The sequence below is a fragment of the Aythya fuligula genome, chromosome 1 (genome assembly GCF_009819795.1).
Source record: "Aythya fuligula isolate bAytFul2 chromosome 1, bAytFul2.pri, whole genome shotgun sequence".
Lineage (NCBI taxonomy): Eukaryota > Metazoa > Chordata > Aves > Anseriformes > Anatidae > Aythya > Aythya fuligula.
In genome coordinates this window covers 135,637,068-135,649,311 of record NC_045559.1, presented here as the reverse complement: position 1 = coordinate 135,649,311, position 12,244 = coordinate 135,637,068, and positions in this window count along the sequence as shown.

The window sequence follows — 12,244 nt, the reverse complement described above, 5'->3', positions numbered from 1 at the left end:
CGGATGATTTGATGGGTATCTCAGCGGATAGGATGTCCCCTCTTTGGCCTTTCGTGTGAAGGAGAAAATAAAAAAGGCTTAATATAAAAGCTCAGATACATTCCCAAAAACTTGCAGATGGTATGACAGTAGGTCATACCTGGCCGGCTAGAAAGAGAGCAAACTATGTACTCTGGCATTAAAAATAATAATATATCTAGTCATAGCAGTTTGCATTCAGTAACAGAGTCTGTTGACATCCATCTCATTCCATCCATATGTACATACATGACCAGCCATGGAGACCAGCACCAGCAGCCACGCTCAGCACCCACACAAACACCAATGGCCTCATCGTCTTCCCCTCTGGCTGGTCAGGATGAAGGACTGTTGGAGGGAAATACGTGTATGTATACACACATACCTACCTACTTACCTATATACACTGTGAGCCCCTGCAGGATCTGACCTTAGACACCCAGTCTATGCATTAACTTGCTCCCCAAATCCCCTAGTCTCCCCAGCTGCTGGCACCTGAGCCTCCAAGCCGCATCCCCACTCCAGTTGCAGGTACAGATACACAGGCACCCTCACACATCTTTCCCCACCCAGGCACATACACAAATGGGTCTCTCAGTTGATCTTCAGGCCCCATGGACCCTCTGGCAGTCAGCCTGGAGCTCCTGGGTCCTCTAGCAGCCACCTCCCCAAGTTGTGCCACACTCACAGAGACACACACCTAGCTTTCAAGATACTTACCCTACTCACTGGCTAGTACAGTTTGAGGTTTGATAGCCATCACATACCAATTTGCATTCCTTGACTCCTTCCAAGTGCCTCTGTCCCGTGGCCCTATATGAGACCAGACTCATTTATGGGCAGCAGTGACTTGAGATCAGGTCTGAAATTTGTCTTCAGAGACATTTTTGCTCAAATAATCCTAATATATTAAGAACCTAGGGAAGTTATGCTAAAATGAAAAAGGAAATAAAATGCTTAGATTAAATACAACTGTGAATGTGGGTTGCTGTCCTTAATATGTAAGGGGACTTAAGTAGATGTTAACATCCTTATCAAATCCGTAACTCTGAAATAATTCTGGGATAGCTGGAGAAGTGACTAAAAAGAAAGGGCAAGTGTGAAACAGGGAGAGGAACAGTCTCTGCTTGTCATAGAGCTTGTCAGATCTAATTCTTTGCTCTTTTCTCAGGCCAATGAAAAGTGACATTTCTCCTTGCAAAAAAAAAGAAGATACCACAGAAATAGAATCCTGAGTATCCTTCATATGATCCCGTTATAATTTATGATTGAATAAAAGGACAAGAATCTCATCAAGTCACAGAAATGCATGTCTCCTGGCACATACAGGTCAAAGATTTGGAATTAGTCCTCTGGGAAAAGTATTATATCCCTATCTCTAATGCCTGAGTTCAACATAAGCCTAAAGCTTAATTTATGTACCTCTTCATTATAACTGCAATATGAACCAAACAAAGGGAAATTGCACTTGTATGGATGTTGCAAGGATTTGGGACATAATTCTTATCTGAAGTCATCTTTTTATACGCTGAATTGCTATGTGTGGGATATAAGCAAGTTTGATAAACTTAATTCAGACACTCCAGAAGATTAAGATGATAATGCAAAGTTTTCCATAACAATCCAATAACAGTCCTGATTTTCTTCTATTTCTGTTCATTTTATTCAGTCTTCTTGAGTACTTTCACCACTATAAATGTGAAGTAATGATGGTGTGCCTTCCATCCAATGCATGTACATGTATTTATACAAAGAACAACCTTGACAGAAAGAATGCCTTCTGTTCCTTCCAGCTTGTTTTGATAGATAATAATGAAATACAAATCTGCTGTCTCTAGTAATTTATAGAGGTTATAAGGATGTATCCAACATATATCATTCCTCCTGCTTGTGGAGCCCAATTAACTCAAATGTAAGACAAGCATGATTTACCTCCCTTGACTGAATTCTGCCTACATACTGCTCCTCTGATTTGCACAAAGAACTTTTTGAAAGCTAAATAATAAAAAAAAAGAAAAGGGTGGGGGGGGGGATCATGGGGGGATGGAGAATTTCTACAGTCTTTCCCCTGACAGTTCAGATAATGTCAAAAAAATGGAGATTGGTACAGGGAACTTCTTAATATGAAAACAATGATAATGTGGCTTTTTTAATTATTAATTTAAAGACCAATAACTAGTAAATCTGTTACTCTGACAAACATGACAAAGAGTTGAATTAGTTTATTTAAAAGGCAAAAGCACAAAGCTGTAAAAATGCATGCTTTCATTGACCTGTATGTGGTTTATACTGGTCTAAATGTGGTAAAGTTCAAAGTATCCTTTGTGATCAAGCTAAAAATTTTCAAGTAAGCTATCACAGGTCAGCGAGATTTGACAAGTAATTATTTTTAATTAGTCTACAGCAACTTTGCAAGAGTTGGAAAAAATAAGTGTGAGGCTGCAGTGAGCCAACCGAGGTGAAGATCAATGACAACAGCAGTTATCAGAAAAGTTTCTGTCTTGGCTGACCATGCTAGTCAAAGATTAGCTTGTCCAAGGTTGGTTATGAAACTGTTGACTTTTTCAAATATCAGGTGTATTTTGAGCAACAGCAAAGTAACAGTTAGAGCTCTGAACTGTAGAGACCTTTCCTTAATATTTTTGTTCTGGACCTCTCTGCTTTTCTGCCTACGTATTTATACTACGGCCATAACTCGAAGCATGTGGAGAACACTGTGCTAATCAAATTCTCATACCTACATTTATGTATATCGCAATAAGTGTATGTATTTCAACCTGGATCTATTGTTTGGCTGAGTGATCTGTACCAGCACAAGATCAAATTGCTTGGAGGACAATGCATTTCCATTGCAAAGAATATAGAGAATCCTCAGGATATTGCGATGAAAGAAATGAACATTTCATCGTTCACAAGGCAACTTGGCATTTCTAGGACAACCTCATTAATTCTGAGAGTGCAGTCTTAATTTTTCAGAAGCCTCTTTTTGGCATTGAAATCCTTGCTGTAGTCCAACATAACTACACAGTTCACAAAGCAATAACTCATGTTTCTGTTACTGTATGGATTTAAAGATGTATTCTATTTCACCAATTAATAATTAGCTCCATGGATTCTCCTCTGTTTAAAAACAACAAACGAATCATTCAACATTACCCACGTAACGTTTTATTATAATATTTTTGCATACAGCTGTATTTAGCTAGCTATTTCATCTGAACCATGCTATTGTAGTGAGCTTCCCATTTCATATAATACAGTATCTACTATGATTAGTTTACATGTTCAACTAGATTTTTGATTTTGAAGGGCTATTCTAGATTTTTAATAAGTTCAGATTTTTGCAAGGTAGGTGAAACACTCTGACTTTCAAATTACTTTGTCCTTGCTTCCTGTAGAGTACTGCTGAAGTTCTATTGGAAAAGCCTAAGATTTTAAAGAGTCATTGTTCCAGACTAAGGGAGTGTTTTCAGTGTGGGAAGTCTAGATTTCTTTCACTTTGCTAGCTCTGTGTTCTCATAGTGCATTTTTAAGAACCTATATCAATTCAGTTTTCTTCAGCTCATGTCTAAATACTTCTTTGTTCTCTTCTATCAAACTTTGAAGTTCAGCAAAATCTTGGTGTGCCTATATGATCATATAATTCCATTTTTATCTTAAGTAATGTGGTATTATAAGCATATAATGAGCTTTTGAGGAAACCACAGAAAGTCAGATTAAACATTATTTTGTTACATACATAGGCTTTATATTATGTAATGTCTCTGTAAATGTTTTTACATATAGTTCATTTCATGACATTCATGCCACGTAGTTATCAAATGGCATTAAGCCTTGCCTATGAAGAAACTTCCCAGTTGAAGGAATGTAGTGTATCTCATGCCAAAGGAACAGCAACCATCTCTGAGGCAGCTCCGTGCCCACCTCATGAGACAAGGAAAAGCACCTACATTAATCATAGTCCGGGGGCATGCTGGCCACTCACAAGATAGCTTTTAACAAACAAATTGTCACCCAAGCCTTGGTGAAGCATTTTTGACCAGCATACTTAAATAGTGCAAGGAAACTCTTTACAAGAACTGGAAAAGGGATGTCAGTGATTAACTGGTTGCATTTGGCCTTTACCACAGAGAAGGTATTGCATTAGGGAAGAACCTAGAGCCTTGAAGAAATCCCACTGGGAACAAAATAGCATCCCAGGGATAAGACCACAGTATGACAGGCTTTGTCCTTTTGCTGTCCTTGAGGATTAGCTGCCAGCAAGCTCCATGTCAGCAACACCGGGCTGAAGAAAGGAATGCTTCCTTCCAGCATGTTTCCACCAGCTGTGCTCCTTCAGGGAAGAAATGGTGTATTGCAAACACTTCCCAGTTTACATGATACAGAAGCAGCATCACAGCTGTGCATCCTTCCAGTGCTGTCTTTCACAGCTGTTGCCACAGCCCAGCATCTGCCACTGAGAAACTTCTCTGATCTTCAGCTTGCTTTCTGTCTCCTTGAGAGATAGCCCAAGTTTGATAGCCCAAGGCCATCAAACAACCTCAGAGGAGATGACAGGGTAGTGCCTAATAACCCCATAATCACTGGGACAGGGGGTTCAGTGTTTGCTGACAACATCCCTAGTTGTTTGTGTACTTGTGGGGCAGAGGATTATTTCAAATCCCTGAGTATCTCTTAAAGTTGCATGGCTTGTTGGTGGTAGCTCCACATCTAATGGCTCTGCTAATTCCACATCTAATCGCAGCGTTTCCCCAGTCTCATTCCTGTTGATGTTTTTATAAGCTCTAGAGAAAAATAAATAGCACATCAGACTGTAAAGAACACTTTTTCTAGATAGTTTATTCTGAAAAACAAACAAACAAAATAAAACCACAGCAACATATAAACGAATTGATAAAATATTTTCAGAAAAATTGTGTTTACACAATGCATATATTACATGCACTGCATGTGCACACTACATCTGTTTGTGTGTTTGTATTAAACACATGTACACATATATTTGTCTAAGTATGAAAAACAAATAAGATGTTTCTCTTCTTCTTATACAGTATGATGATTACTGGAACGATAACGGTTCAGAGGTAGTTAAAATGAAGCTAAGATGCAGAAAAGAGGTTTATAGGCTCAGCTGGAATACCACCTCTTCCAGAAAATGATTTCCCCACCGAGACTCCAAGGTAAAAGCACGTTTTGTGGAGCTCTTAATATGTTCGCTACACAAATCTCCACAAGAGGGCAGTACGTCCCGTGTTTTTTTCTAAGGTTTTGCTAGCATACTGTAATTTTCAAATAGCTACAGAGAGCTGTAACTGGTAAGGATAAAAAACAAGCACTACAAACACTCGGAAGTCCTAGTCTGAAGTACAAGGACTGCTTAATATAACTGTGTATGCCTCTGTTTGTGTGTGTTTGCATATAGGGGTAATCTGACACGAAGTTAATGTCAATAACTCTAGTGACATCTGGAAAGTTAATGCATAAACGAGATTGGAACTATAAAGGTGCATCATAAAGATATTAATAGGTGCTAAGATATGTTTGCAACAGGGCTTAAGGCCCCTTCAACAGATTTGCATGACTGTAAGAACAGGAGTAATTCCACTCTGGGAGTCAAATACCTGTATTAAATATGAAAAATTAAAGTGTATTTTAACAAAATCTAGACTAAATACTGTTAAGTTGAAGGGTTTATTTTTGTCTTTTCTCTTCTTTATCTATTCAGATTTATCAATTAAAGAAAAGTCTGCTCCACTGTATCTTATTTTTTACTCCTTTAAAGGCTTGATTTTGGCAGCAGTACGTAGAAACAGTTGCCTTGTTACAAAAGCTCAGGTACGTTGACATTTTAGGTAAAAGCGTACAATGATTTTCATTATTCACTAGAGAACACTAATACTAGGTGGTAAGAAACAGATGCATTCTGCATGCATATACTATAGAAAGCAGCGTGAAATAGTTAAAGGAAAAATGTCAGCCTGTGGGCAATAAGTAGGAGCTGAGAAAATCGGTGTTGCACTGCGGAAACTTTTTGAAGAAAAGGCCATTGCAACTCCCTAGAGAGTTTCGAATTGAGAAGGTTGTATAGAGTCTTTGTAGAGGTAAACAGTGAGAAGAGGTTTCCAGTAACTTAACTCACATATTTGCCCGTGTTTTGTGAATCCATCCAGGTTTGACAAGGTAATGGAGACCTGCATTCTATTTAAGTATTTGCTAAGGTCCCCAGGAGTATTATTTCCCAGCACATGAGCCCGCCTACATGGCTTTCTATCAGATGAACAAGCTCCCATTAGAAGCATGAAGTTGGCAGAATTAGAAGAAAACTGTCAAGAAGCAGACGGTAACGGGCCTGGAATACCAACATTGCTTTTGTGGTGGAGTTCAATGGTAATGTGGAAGTCTACTAACATCTACATGTCTGAATGCAGTCAACAGCCAATGCAGCTATCACAGAAACTTAGGAATCAGAGCAGACAGTCGACTTGAATGCTGCCAAGCACTAAGACACCTACAGTAACACTTAATATATAGTTTTGATCAGATGAGTTTCACCTTTCGTGCCTGGCAAGCCCACATTTCCAGAGACCTGCATTTCTCCGTGAGATGTTTACTCTGTATCTAGGCAGTGGTTTATTTACCTGTTAATCACATTCCTTTCCTTACAGCAAGAATCTGGAGTGCTGCTGATGATTCCAGCTTTCACACTGAAATCGGCTGTTTTTGAAGAAAACTATTTACAGACATTCTCTAACTGTGGATGGTTTCCTGCAGACACCAACTTTCTGCAGCTTTTTCCAAACTGTCACTTACTGTATTTCTTCCCCCAGCTTCCACAGAGGTTACTTCTTCAGCCCCATCCTATCTCCAGCTTGAACCTGTTTATGCCTCCCTGAAGTTTGTTGCTCTTTCTCCTTTGACAAAGACTTTCAGATAAACAGCGGTGGAGTCAAACCTTGGAGTTAAATTCAATTTGAAGTACTCAACAAAACACTTCCCTATTTTTTCTGGTAGCTCACCTATGTTCTAGCAACAGCAGTTAAGGTTATGAAGATACTGGGAAAAGCTTAGCCCTGGTAACTCCCAGCAGGACAACATACACACTTTACTTTCTGTATCCACATAATTGTATACCACATAATGGTATACCAGAGCCAGGTTATGTGGACACTGATGCAGGAACTGGGGAAACAAAACCATCATAGTTACAGTCCTGAAAATTTCCACAGAAGAAAAAGCTTCCTGAAAAAGAAAAAGACTCTCTGCAGGACATCATGGTGAGTCAAGATAGTCAAGCAGGTGGCTGAGGTATTTATTTATGCCAAAATCGCAAACGGTATTCTGGCTGACAGCACTGAACTTCTTTAAGAAGCCTGAGAGTCTCTTCATTTGATAACATATCTCCAGCTGTTTAGAGTTAAAGATTAAAGAATAAAAGTCATAAGACTTGCAAGCAAATCATGAAAGACTGAGAGTTAAATAGGAGTCCAGACTTTAGACAGTTTTTTTTTTCTCAAATGAAGAAAGAAAGCTTTTAAAAACAATTTCAGCAGAGCATTATCCTCTACTTTATTATGTTCTCCATAATTACACTTTCTAGGTTTGACAAGAGAACACATATGCAAATATTTTACCCAGAATGATTGCAGTCCAGAAGAATATATCAAGATGAATAGCATGACTGAAATTTTGTTCTCACTGACTCCTTTTAATCCTATGAACTGCAGCATAATTGAGGAAAAACAGTACATAATTTATTCTAATAATGAGTTCCTCATTTTTTTTCAGGATGGATTTAATTACTAGAATACAGTAACCAATGCTTATATCCTGATCATTCTTGTGAGAGTCATCATATATTAGGATTTTCATTCTGGGCCCTTAAAAATCTACAATATTAACTACATCTAAAAATTTTTAACTCCTAACAGCTTGCAATGTTTTACTTGCTTTCTTTGCACTGTCACTGAGCTAATGCTTCGAATTACGTACTGTGATGTATAGTGGTCACTACCAAGCATATCATTTTGTGTGCAGAGCTGTGACTGAATTTACCAGTGTTCATCATTTCATGCATACCAACACTGAATTTCACCCTCAAGTGTTCATGCTGTCATACATACCTTTGGGCATGTAGCATATACCTTAAACATCACCTTATAGAAGCCCTACTCTGGTTGGCAGTGATGTAGACCTCATGTTATTTCAAATACTTTGAACTGAAAAAAGAGACAAAAAATTACCAGGTGAATTCAAGACAATCTCTGGCCCTCTTTCATTTATCAGCATAGACACACCCACACAGATCCTGAACCCCAAATGAAGCACAGTCAGTCTAGGGAAGGTTTCTATCAGGGTTTCATGTCCTGAGTGTCCCTTTAGCCCTGATCATCTCTAGGGGCCTGACCCATTCTGCCCTGGGACCAGGATCCCACATCAGCCCTGGGGGTTTCCCCACCTGCCCAGGGGCCACCAGCCCCTGCCCCAGTGAGGCCACAGCAGGGCTGGGCCCCAGCTCACCACAGCCAGGCCTGGCCATGGCCCTTGCTCAGCAGGGTCCACCCAGCAGGCCCATGTCCCAACCTTGTCTTGGCCTGTCCCTGTCCCCAGGGAAGTGCTTGGGGCTTGGGGCTTGGGGTTGGGGCTGCCCCAGTGAAATTAGAATATATCTTAATATATTCTAATAGGCAAAAAGACAAAAGACAAAATAGCAATGGAAAGACAAAAGAGACAAAATAGCAATGGAAAATTGATTAATTTTATTTTATAACTTGATCTCCCTGTCCTGTTTTAAGTTGGGAAGTAGCCCACACATGACAGGTGCAAACAAATCTTAAATCCTTTCCTTTTTATGTTTTCTTTATTTTTTTGTATAAAAGTCAAAGGAAATTCATAGGTTAAATTGTTACACAAATAAAATATATGTGTATAAAAAAACAACCACCGCCGCCACCGCCACCAACAAAAACAGAACAGAAGCCTGTACATTTGTGTCTTCTTCTCAGTAAAATTGCTACCACAGAGGCAATCAAGTAAGCATGTCATACAGAACCCACATTTCCCAAACTGAAGGCAGTATAGACAATCACTTTTTGACAACCTCTCAAACGGCAGCCTCCATTTATGTGTATGTTTATATATATATATATATATATATATACATATATACATATATATATAAATGCATTTAAGCTCACATCCACTGAACAAGGAGGGTAGCAGTCTTGTGACCTCATGGTGTCCCATGAGGACATGTTTCAAGTGTTGAAGAACAGTTAATTGGACTACTTCTAAAAAGAATTTATTCACCTCCTCTCTTAAAACACCCCTCCAAAACTTCACAGTATACACCATCAGACTCAAAAGATATCTGTAAGAAGCAATCAAAGGTTATATTCCTTTCTCAAGGGACAATCCACAAATTGGAATTTTGCCTCATCTGAGCTAATTTGAGACTAGCTTATAAAACGGTGCAAAGAATAGGACATCCCTTCTATTCCTTTTTAGGCACCATTGAAAAAGGAATGAAGTGCTATGGAGAGCTGTGTGAGGCTGGCGAGAAAATTTTCAGTCAGTTGTGAGCATCTTTTCTCTGTTGCAAAAGGAGCAATTCAGTATTTTTCAAAATATAGTTGCTGATGTCCAAAGTGCAAAATCTTTGCTTTTTCAGCTCTGTTTAATGTCAGTTTCAGTTGAGGCATGTTTCAGCACATTTCAGGATGCACAGAGTGCTTGAAGATTAGATTTAAAATAAAACAGAATGAAAATTTGCATTAAAGCTCGGGGAAGTAACAAAGAAGAATATTTGCAGAAGGAAAAACAAAAACAAAACAAAACAAAACAAACAAAAAAAAAAAAACGAGGGTGAGAGAAGGGGATTTTAGTATAACCTCCAAAACAGTTTCTGACACCATAAAATGCTACAAACAGTTTTGGTAGTGAGAAGGAGTTCTGTAAAAGTAGATGGAATGGGGATTTGAACAGCCAGGCAAAGCAATGCACTGCTTAATTAATGCACAGGTTTGCAAAACTAACTGTTAAACTAAAAAGAAAAACAACAACAACAACAACAAAAAAACAGTTAATAAAAAAAAAACTAACCGTTAAACTAATCAACTAACTGAATTTCCACTTGACGGATATGGGACAACCCAGGAAAATCCCAGCCTGTGATTTTTTTCAGACAGTGTAAGTAAACAGAGGCACATATCCAAACTACTGAAATTTATGTAATGCTTTATGTAATGTACTGTGGTATATTTTGTATGTCTTTTTATTAAAATTATTTCTTTCTTTGGAGGGGTAGAACAGGCAACTGTGTAGGGCATGTTCAAAGAAAATGGCACTGAATGCCCTGGAGTTGGACACTGAAGTCCCAAGCAAGCAAGCAGTATTTTTTTGTTTGTTTGTTTTGGTTGGTTGGTTGGTTGGTTGGTTTTTGCTTTAAACACATAAAGTTATCCTTTTTCCTTTTACGTCCTCCTCTATCCTGGATCTTGTCTATCAAGGAAGCGGTAATTTCTTATCTCACCTTCACCTCCACACTCATGCTCTTCCTACCCAAGCTGTCAGCTCACATTTCCTGCCAGAAGTTCAGATCCTGGTGAAAGCACACAGGCAGTAATGCAGCATAGCCTCCATGAGGCTTGATGGGAAAGTTTTGATGGGCTACTTGTGGCTAAAGCTGACCTGATGGGCCGAAAATGTGCAGATCACTTAAAGCTAATGCTGTGAAACACACAAAACACCTCAGATGGCTTTTGAAAGGTAGCACTAGGCCCACGCACTTTTAACCTGCACCAATAACTGATGATACTTTAGCAGAGGGTAGGTTGTACAGATATCTCACAATTGATTTTGTGGGTATCCAGCCTCTACAGTGATGAAATTCATGGTGAAATAGTGGTGGAAAAATGGGTTTAAATCATGTCATAAAAGAAGAAAAAAAAAAAAAAAAAAGAAAAAAAAAAAAAGCCAAATAGGTAGCAGGAGCCATGGGTGATGTCTTTTACCTAGCTGCAGGAGCTCAGAAATCAGTACAGCTGGCAGCCACTGCTCAAGGGAGGCGAAATGTGGTGTGTGAACCAACCATCCACAAAAAGAAAGCCTCCAGCTCACCATTAGGTGAAGAGGCAACGTAGCAAAAGGAAACAAATAGCTTCATCTTGCTTATGAGGGGAAGCTTGTCTGGCTCTGCCAGGTGGGTTTGGGGGTTCTTTACTGTACTGAGAGCCAAAGGTAGATAAAAAGCTGAAAATACAGTAGGAAAATCTTTGTCTTTCTCTGTCCCCAGGATGTATTCTGTAGCAGTTGTCTTTCCAAGTACCCAGGCAGTTGCTGAGATGTGAGAAGAAAAACATCACACAGTATATGCAAACAAGGATATTTCCGAGAGAAATCCCAAGCACAGGACTGCACTATCAACCTGATTATATTTACAGCCTCTTTCCAGGATACTTGGTACATCTCCCACTATCAAGCCTTGCTTTCATTTTCTTCTGCTTTCTGTTTGCCTGTTTGAAAGAAGTACATTTCTGATACCTGGCCATCAGGGCAGGTTTTCAGACAGCTTCTGCTGGCACAGAATCACTGTGGTAAAATTCTCATATATCCTGCAGAAGGTCTGATTAATAATCCACACCAGTACCATAAGGAAGATACGTATATCCTCACACTATGTAAAGCTAAATTGTCTGCTGAGGGGGTGGTGCTTCCACATACAGTCTATAGTGATTTGGTGAAAATGACTTACTGATACCAATCTAACACCAGAAGCATTATTACTGTAGTAGGTCAATGTGGGAAACCTGCTTTCTTAAACCAATTTCTGCCCACTATCCTGAGAAATTAATACCTTCAGGAAATGAAAATATAACCCACACAGCAGCTGAAGTGGTCTCAAACACTGTTAGTTCTAGCTAAAACTAGCTTAGAACTAGAAAGAAATGCTAAATTTTTTTTCATGGCATGATATATTTTGCTTTATAAAACTGAAATAAATAATATCACTCAATCTAACCTTTTCAAAGGTTAGTGTGGTTTGATTCAGATAAACGGGTGAGTGTTGCGGTGAATTCACAGTGGCTATGCATTATGCATTGATGGTAAAATGGCAAGCTATGTTTACTCATTTATAGAAATGCAACCGAACAGTAAAGCAACATATTAAAAGAAAAAAAACAACAACCCCCCCCCCCAAAAAAAAAAAAAAAAAAAACAAAACCACAGC